Genomic DNA, 10,059 nt, shown 5'->3' with positions numbered 1-10,059 from the left:
GGAGACAGCATTTGGCCGCTTGAAGGAGACGTGGAAATATCTGGGTGGCACCATAAAGTGCCCACACTTGCAAACCTTGCCATCCATCCTTTATGTATGTTTCATTTTGCACAACATGCTCTTGGATGTTGAAGAAGAGATCTTGGAAGTCCAGGCCAATGACGAGGCAAATGATCCTATATCCAACCTACTCAATGCTAGAGAAGCCAAATTGGATGGGGAAAATCAACCTGAGGGGGAGCTGGTGCGCTCCAACCTCATGGAGTACCTAGACATGCAGGGGGTTGATGACTAGGCTATGTGGCTACTTGTGTGTTGTCTCCCTCGAGTAGTTTGTGCATGTGCCGACATGCAAGTATTGTAATTGTTTCAATAATAATTAGTACCTATTTTCTTGCATACGTTCAATGCTGTGAATTACAGTTTGAGTACATTTGCTGCAGGCTTCTGTGAAATAAAGTCCAGTTGAAGCAAGTGAAAGATACCATAAAAAATAATACACTCCATCAAAGAACCCTTACCACATATGTTGTATCAACCTAAATGCAAAATCAGATTGCTGTAATAGTGCCCAATCTGAGTTTCAGTAATGATAGGTACCTGTGAAGGCTGCTGTGAATTACAGTTTGAGTATGAGTACCCTTGTTGCAAGTTGCTGTGAATGATACGTTCAATGTTATGAATTACAGTATGAGTACCCTTGCTCCAGGTTGCTGTGAAATAAAGTACAATTGAAACAAATGAAAGATACCATATAAAGTACAATTGAAACAAATGAAAGATACCATATAAAGAATAAACACCTTCAAATAATCCTAACCACATATGTTGTATGAACCCAAACGAAAAATCGGATTTCAGTAATGATTAGTACTTGTTCTCTTGAATATGTTAAATGCTGTGAATTACAGTATGACTACCCTTGCTACAGGCTACATGGATTCACACAACTTGAACACACTAATTATACCCTCGAACTTGGATCTATCTTAGTAGCAAACTCCACAACACTATTTACACCCTCAAACCTACACAACCTTACTGTTTCAAATACTACTGCTTGAAGAAAGACTCTCATTAAATGGCTTGAGTTGTTGAAATGTACATGTCACGAGACTAGACAATATAAATGACTTCCAACCAACTTCCACAAACATGTGACCACCAATTAGCAATCATGCCAAATACCAATGTGACCACCAATTGGCAATCATGGCAAATACCAATGTGACCACCAATGTACATGTCACAAGACCTCGAATCTGTTCGTCAAACACAAAGGCTTAGCTTAAAAAAACCATCCAGCACACAATGCTTGCTTAGCAAAATATTCTTTCATCTTGAAGTAATAAAATTTCAATTTTGTACACCGACAACAATCAAACAAATGTAGACAAACTTAGGCATGGTATTGGAAACTAGACCCAAGAAGAAGTTATATTGAAACTAATGTCATAACAAACTACAACCACAAATATTTCTTCACATCTTCTCAACCATTACCATCAAAGCAATCGAAAGCTCCTTGATTTCGGCTGCTGCGAACCTTTCCCCAACCATAATTTTTCAGCTCTCGAGTAGCATTTGGTCTTTGTGTCGTGCGGACTTCCCTTCCTCTGTGTCCTTGGGCCTCACGGCTTTTGACTCCTCAGCTGCTTCGAGGGAACTGGACATGTCCCTTGTTTCCTCCTTCAAACCCATGTGGAATGTGTGGGTGTGCTTCCTCGTCTTCCTGGGAACACCTCCAATTGGAATTTGTTTGTTCAAATGGTGGGCCATCGTCCTCAATAGCTATGGTGGTAGAAGTTGAATGAGGTCTACGTCCTTGAGTGGATGAGGAGATGATGTTGCCTTTCGTGCAGTCGGACTTGCAGTTGAACGATTCCTCATGTTTATACCTATTTAATGTACATAATTCTATCAAATGCATCAATATTCCATAAAGTTATTTGTGCAAGTAATTGAAAGAGGGCGGCTCACATAGCATTGCTTGTATCTAGAACTGACATAGAGGGGTCCATTACACGATCGCGGCCAAAAAAAAAAAAACCTTGATCATATCGCACACACATAAGTTTAATTAATTAAATTTTAATGGTGGGGATGCCTGGTGAGGTTTGTGCACACACACATGTACATGCACACCCTCTCTCTCTCACACATATACACGCACTCTCTCTCTCTCTCTCTCTCTCACACACACACACACACACACACATGTACACACCTGCACATGCACTCATGCAAACACACTCTCCCCCCCCCCACACACACTCTCACACATAGACTTCCATGTCTCTCTCTCTCTCTCTCTCTCTCTCTCTCCTCCAGTCACACACACACTCTCTCTCTCTCTGTGTCTCTTCTCTCACACACACTCCATCTATATAGAAACTCTCTCTCTCTCTCTTACATACATACATGTACACACACATATACACACACAAACACACACTCTCTTTGTCATGCATGCAAGCACACACACACTCACACACATATGTAAATATATATTATCTATAATATTATGTTTTATTATATTTAGAGACATATACCTATATATACATGTGCATTTATAAAATAAATAAACACACATACACATATACTTTTAATTAATATATAAACATGTTCATATACCTATATACACGTGCATTTATAAAATAAATAAAAACACACACATATACTTTTAATTTAATTAATATTAAATTTTAATACGTAGAGATGCATGGTGAGGTGTGCACACTCTTAAATAAGTGTATCTTACATATAATGTCTTTTGTCTTTTCTTTTGCATGCTAATGTGTGTGATTGTGTGTGCACATAAACACGTATATGTGATTGTGCAATGTCGACTTCGTGCATGTATGTGTCGTGCAAGTCTCTTGATTGTGCATATATGCTAGTGTGTGTATGGTGTGAGTGTGTGTACGTGGTGTGTATGTTTGTGTTTGTGTGTATCCATGTGCGAGTGTGTGCATGTATGTGTGTGTGACCATTCATGTGAATATATCCATGTACATCTTTTTTTATCTATGTGTGTGTATTTGCACGTGCATATATGTGTGTGAGTGTGTGCATGTACCATGTGTAAATGTGTATGAGTTTACGTCTATGTATGCATGTGTGTGCACATGTACTTGTGTATGTGAGTGTATGTATGTGTGTATATGTATGTGCTTGTGTGCATGTACACACATGTATATGTATGTGAAAGCTTGAATGTGTGCATGTAAGTGTCCATATCTATGTGCGTGCATGTGTGTCCATGTGGGCGAGTGTGTGTATGTGTGTGTTTGTGTGCGTGTGTGCATGTATCATGTACGTGTCTGTGTGTGTTGTGCATGTGTGCATGCACATACATGTGTACGTCGACATACATATAGATCTATTTATATATACATGCTTACATACCTATAGATAGATACATACATACATATTATATATGTGTGTGTGTATGTATTTGTGTGTGTGTGTGTGTGTGTGTGTGTGTGTGTGTGTGTGGAGGAGGGGGGAGGGGTGGGTAATTTACTTTCTAATGATATATATATATATATATATATATATATATATATATATATATATATATAAGAAACTCATTCAATGAGCAAATGACTTGATGGTGATAATTAATTGAGCCCTAATGCATCTAGGCATGTAGGAAAGAAACTCCCAAAGATTGTCTTCTCTTCTCCTTTCTTCTTTTCAAAAGTTCTCCCTCTCCTTTCTCCACGTAAAGGCTAGGTTTATAGGGTAGGCACCCTTGCTTTATCTTGTACAAATATAGATGTATGTGTATATATACGTGTATATGTGTGTGAGAGTGTGTGCATGTACTCGTGCAAATGTGTATGCATGTGTGTCTATGTATACATATGTGTACTTGTGTATGTGAGTGTGTGTATGTGTGTATGTGAGTGTGTGTATGTGTGTATCTATTTGTGCTTATGTGCGTGCATATGCATGCCTGCTCAATTCTCCACTTAATAATCTGTGCCCAAGGTTGTGGGCTGTCCAGTTTGGGAATCCATTTGTTAAGCAGGCCTTGAGCCTTAGCTATGATATCAGGGATCCCCGAGCCCCCTTCCTCCGTAGGAGAGCAGATCTGCTCCCATGAAATAAAGGACCAGGTCCTCTTATCTGCAAAACTCCAGAGGAATTCTCTGAACTGCATTGCAAGCTTATTCCAGCCATTACCTGAGAACTTCAGTAGTGTGGCAACATACACAAGAAGTGCCATGAGGATGTGCCTTAGTGCAATGATTTTGCCAGCCAAGCTGAGTCTTAAATGGGCCCTGGCTTTGATCTACTGCTTAGGAAAGTCCATAAGCTTCAGTGTTCACCTTAGGGTGCTGTATCTATTTTGATACTTAATATAAATTTCTTTGCATTAAAAAAAAAACTCTATCAAACTGCGGGTTTGGGCGGGTGCCCACGATGAGGGTCATCAACGTTAAAGGATTGTTCCACGAGATTGGCTACGTCATTTGGGCAGGGTCTCTCTAAATGTGGTCATCGATCCAACTTCCAAGGTCCCCGCCAGCTTCAACTTCATTTAGAAACTAAGAGTTGGAAGGGCCCCCAGCCAAGGCTCGGCCAAGGCATCGACCATGCCCCGCCACCAATCGCAGCTACCATTTGGGCAGGGGCAGAGGGGGGCCGGCCAGCTAATTATTATCTAAGGAAGACTCCCTGCTCTGTAGGCTTACGTGAGGGTGAACGAGAACCCAGTCATCAAAATGTGCTTTGGGAACATAGCCATGGTTTCTGACAGTGTGTAGTGAGGTGGGGGTCAGAAAGCCATGCTCCATGAGATGCGACACTGTTGCTTCATAGTTGAAAGGATGCCTCCCTGCTGTGAGCCTCACAAGCTCTGGGTGCCTTTTGATCCAGTCATCCGATGTCCCTTCATTTCTTTGATCAACACCATAGGCAGTCACATAATCCTCGAGGTATGTGACATCTGTAGTGTTTAAGTTGGAGATTAAACTAGGATTAGCGGAGGGTGAATTGCTTAAGAATTCTCCAAACCCAAAGGAAGTCATGTACTTGTAGGATCCCAAGCTTGTGGTGCTTTGCTGTACGCAATCGTCTGTCCTGCCGCACCAGCGAGCCCATCATCAAAGTCAGTCCAGATTGCCCTCTGTTGTGAGCTCCTCGCTTCCGCTTCCGCTTCCTTTCTCTTATGCCCGAGCAGCCAGTTGCAGTCCGGGGGGAATGGGGGTTTATCAACCTTTTAATGAAAAGGGTTATCTATTAAAAAAAAACCATGTTACTTTGCTAAAAGTACTAAGGGTTTAAAAACCATTTTACTTTGCTTATATTTTGCCAAAAGAGGCCACCTTTATTTTTGCCAAAAGAGGCCACCTTTATTTTTCTTAAAGCCACAGCCTTCTTTGGTGGATAGTTTGAAGTGCTTTCTCACCTTCTTCTTTGGTGGATAGTTTGAAGTGCTTTCTCACCTTCATCATTCTACCAGGCAATGGTGATTAGGTCATTCTTGTCTTCTTGAAAGGTGGGCATGTTGAAATATTTTGATGGCATAGATGCACATTATTAACCATCTTTGGCAAGACCTTGCTAGTCAAAGGTGGGTGTTCCACCTCGTGTCCATTTTTTCTTAGCACATTATTGATGGTCTATCCATGTGTGCAATTTTGAAGTTTATTATGCATTTCAATGCATAAGAAGGACTTTGCTTATGGTGGCATTATTTATTATCAACAAAAGAGATTTATTATTTGATTTTTCGAGCATTGTGTTGGCAAGTGGTTTTAAGGCTCCTTGGTAGCAAAGTTAAATTGTTTTTGTGCCACATATATGTGTGTCTTTGTACACAAATTTTATTTTGGCACATGCATTCACAATTGGTGAATGGTATGGTGTTATGGTGGTTGAACTTTTGTTTGATTCCATTGGTCATGTGAGTTTTTTTTCCATGATTTTTTTTTTTGAGTTCATCTTGTGTGGAATTCTTTCTTATTGGACATGTTCCTTGCTTTCTTCGATGATGGATGGAATCTGCGTTCCAAGTGTTTCTCGCCTTTGACACTTGTCCATGATAGTTTATTTTGCACTTGTTTAAGACAAATTCTATCATGGGTTAGTTGATCTAGTTGTTTTGGTGAATTTTATTGAATGGTTTCCAAGTTTTATATGGACTCATCAGCCTCTGCCTAGATCACTTGCATCTAGGGGTTTTCAATGAGTGCTACACATATGTGTTTCACTTGCTTACTTGGGAGTTCTTCTTGAATGACACCACGTTTATATACTCCGGATCGATGAGTTGGCCACCGATTTTAATGCTTCTTTTGGCATGATCGACCATTAGATGGCATGCATTGATTTTTATGATCAACTATGGTTTTCATGGATTGGAGGCATTCCTATGCTTCTATCCATGGTTCTTTGAGGATATTTTGATCTTTTGGATAATATCATGTGCTTGGAAGGTAGTATTTGCCTTCATTTTTGCACGTAATTTTGGAGTATGTTCCTTGTACTCTTATACATATTCGAACTTAGATACCTAGTTGCATATGTATCTAGGTGAATTGTTGTTTTTCTACCCCATCTTTATTGTGTTTATTGGGTAGTTATCATTAGAAAGGCGCTAATACTTCAAATTGTTTTCTAATGATGTACTTGAAAAGAGTTATTCCTTGATGTGGTCTTAGGTATATAGAGACAAGTTTTAGTATGTGAAAGTCTGGGATAAGGCCATCGCATTTCTTTTATGCAGGATTTTGTTCATATTTCCTAGATAGCATACTAGGGAGTTCCAAATTGGTAAGATATGTATGGGTGGTATCATGGTGGTATGGGACGCTAGAGATCCCTCGCATATATTATCTTATTAGATAATTTGGGATCAGGATGGTTGCCTTGCTTACATCACTTGGCATGTTAACCCCGAGATTCTGTAGTGTAGGCGTTCTCTAGATAAACTTCTTTTATCTATAGCCGGCATGTTTTGCTATGTGTAATCTCGTCAGCATTTTCACTTGTTGAAATCGCTTTCTTTAGAGTTCAACGAGTTTATCTTGTTGTGTTCGGATTAAGGAATTTTGGATTCTTCCTTTGTTGGCATTTCTTTCTCTAGTTCCATCCTTTAGGTGATTTATATAGTCCACCTTATGATTTATGGATGTACATATGTGACTCATCGAGGCGTTGATGACACCTTGTTATATGCACATTATGTGTGCATATACTAGGAGGCTAACCCACATTAGGCTTGTGAGCATGGGAGCATGGGAACAAGCTCTAGTGAAGCATAGGTTAGGACTAACCTTAAGGGTTAAGGTTAGGGTCAGGCATCTAAGGGTCACACATGGGAAATGGTAAGTGAGTAAATATGGATCTCTACACAAGAGACCATAGCCTAAGCCTCCAAGCCTTGGGCTCACCTTGGTCTTTTGAGCCAGGAGCGTTGGTTTATTTGAAAGTTCTTAAAGATTCTCAGACTTTGTCAACAGGAAAGTGCTCAAAATTATCTCCTAGATACTATGGTCCATTCCGAGTTATACATCGGATTGGCACGATTACGTATGAGCTAAAACTATCTCCACATGTCATAGTTCATCCAGTCTTTCATGTTAGTAGACTAAAAGAGAAATTGGGAGGTGAGGATAATACAATTACTCCTCAAGAACTCGTTGAGGTCGAGGATTTATCCTATGTTCCACATGAACTTGAAAAGGTACTTGAATTCAAGGAAAGGAAACTTCATAATCGCTTAATCCCTGAGGTTAAAATTAGGTGGAAAGATAGGGAAATCAAGGATTCGACTTGGGAGTCAATTGAGAACGTTCAGCACAGGTTTCCTTCTTTTCATTTTGCAAGAGTGAAATGTTTTGAGAGAGAGGAAGTATGTTATGTGTATATCATATTATGTGCATATACTAGGAGGCTAACCCACCCTAGGCATGGGAGCATGGAAGCAGGGGAACATGCTCTAGTGGGACAAGGGTTAGGCCTAACCTTGGGTTAAGGTTAGGGTCAGGTAACCAAGGGTCACACATGGAAATGGAAGGTCAAGAGTCACTTGAGAGCTCTCCCATAAATAGGAGCATGGGGGTGTGTAAGTGTGCTTGTGTGTATGTGTGTATCATGTGCGTGTGTTTGTGTGATATGCATATGTGTGTGTATGTATGTATTTATATATATGTGTATGTGTGTATTTATCTATATATATTTAAGTATGTATATTCTTTCTCTTACACATGCACATAATATAATATTATAAGATATGTGTGTGTGTGTGTGTATGTGGAGGAGGGGGGATTGCTTTCTAATGTATGATATATATATATTTATTTATAGATACATACATACATACCTATAGATACATACATACATACATACCTATAGATACATGATATATATATTTATATATACATGCTTACATACCTATAGATACATACATACATACATAATATATATGTGTGTGTGTATGTATGTATGCATTGGTTTTTTATATTCTCTCTCTTACACATGTACATAATATAATATTAGAAGATATATATGTGTGTGTATGTGGAAGGGTGGGAAATTTGCTTTCAATGAGCAAATGACTTTATGGTGACAATTAATTGTGAGCCCCAATGCATCTAGGCATGTGGGAAAGAAACCCCCAAAGAGTGTCTTCTCCTCTCCTTTCTCCTTAAAAATAAAAGAAAATAAATCGAAATGAGAGATATTATATTATTCAAAAAATTATCATGTCAGATACAAAAAGCTTTTTAGAGAAGCTTAACTCATTGAAATTCCTAGATGGTATTCTTAAGATCAGTTAACTCCAGAATAAATCGAGCTAACTCTGCTTCTTCCTCTGCCGACCTTTGTCCAGTCTTGTTCTTTGCTCACCCTGTTGGCTTTAATATGTATGACCTTCTCTTTGTACTCTTCCCGAGCTGCATTAATGGCAAGAGCTTGACTGTTGAGCTCGGCAGACAGTTGTGTTTGCTTTAACTATCATCTTCATCTGCACATAAAGAGCATTCTTTAGGCCTAGGCATTTGAGTGAGATTGCATCTTGAAACACATTGAGAAGTTATGCATAATCCACACACACCACAGATATTCAGCTCTAATTGTGTTCCAAATTTTTGATGAGCATCTAGTAAAGTCCTCAAGAAGGATTTGTTTCCATGTTAACTGAGAACCCCTGATCGGTGTAAGGCAATGGTGAATCAGTTGTTGCAAAAGACTTTTATTCAATTTGCATGTAATAAACATGTGGGAGATGGTTTCTTCTTCTTGTCTGCACAGCGGGGGCACATTCCATCCCCAAACCCAAGTTTTTTTGTTCTAGAGTTGGTCCAAATCCCTTTATACATGATGAGCCATAATAGAATCGATTTTTTAGGAGGAATAATATTTGACCAGATTTTAGAAAAACGGAATTCCCACTATTTTCTATCCCAAAGGATGTTCCATTTTGAGTTTAGTCTCACATGCATCGGCATCCCATTAAGAGGCAAGGGAGGGATGGGCAGCATTGAGTTGGAATGAATCCAATTGAATGCATCCAAGGTGAAGGCTCTTCTACATTGTATGAGCATTGCCTTGTCAGGATCCCATTTGGTTATTTTGGATTGAATAAAGAGAATATCTTCTCTGTTGATTCTGTATAGACGCATTAGCTTATATGCCTCATACCATGTCTGAGTGGTAAAATCCCAGATATCCTCCCAGTATTGTATCCCCTTCTTTGATAATTTATGGGCTTTCTTCAAGCTAGCTGCATCCACACAATATGTCAGGCATATAGAGAACCAGATGGAATCCTTACAGAAGATACCTGCAACTTTCCTGGTATTCTTCGACAGGCATACATACCCCTTTACTTTATTCCATTGAGGACTAGAAACTCCTTACCAGTTCTGAACCAAAGGGTTTTATCTGCATTCCACTGAAGAACAGAGGCATAAATGGGATGTTTCTCCATTGCTGTCTAACCACCAATCTGTGAGATCAAGTTTATATGAATTAAGATTGACCAATATGACTCAAGTTGGTAAAAGCTTCTTATGATCCATTTAGCTGCCATTCTAGTGG

Source organism: Cibotium barometz, chromosome 37 (genome assembly GCF_041138505.1).
Source record: "Cibotium barometz isolate CiBa-2024 chromosome 37, ASM4113850v1, whole genome shotgun sequence".
In the NCBI taxonomy this organism is placed as follows: Eukaryota; Viridiplantae; Streptophyta; class Polypodiopsida; order Cyatheales; family Cibotiaceae; genus Cibotium; species Cibotium barometz.
Note: the sequence above shows the minus strand (reverse complement) of the source record.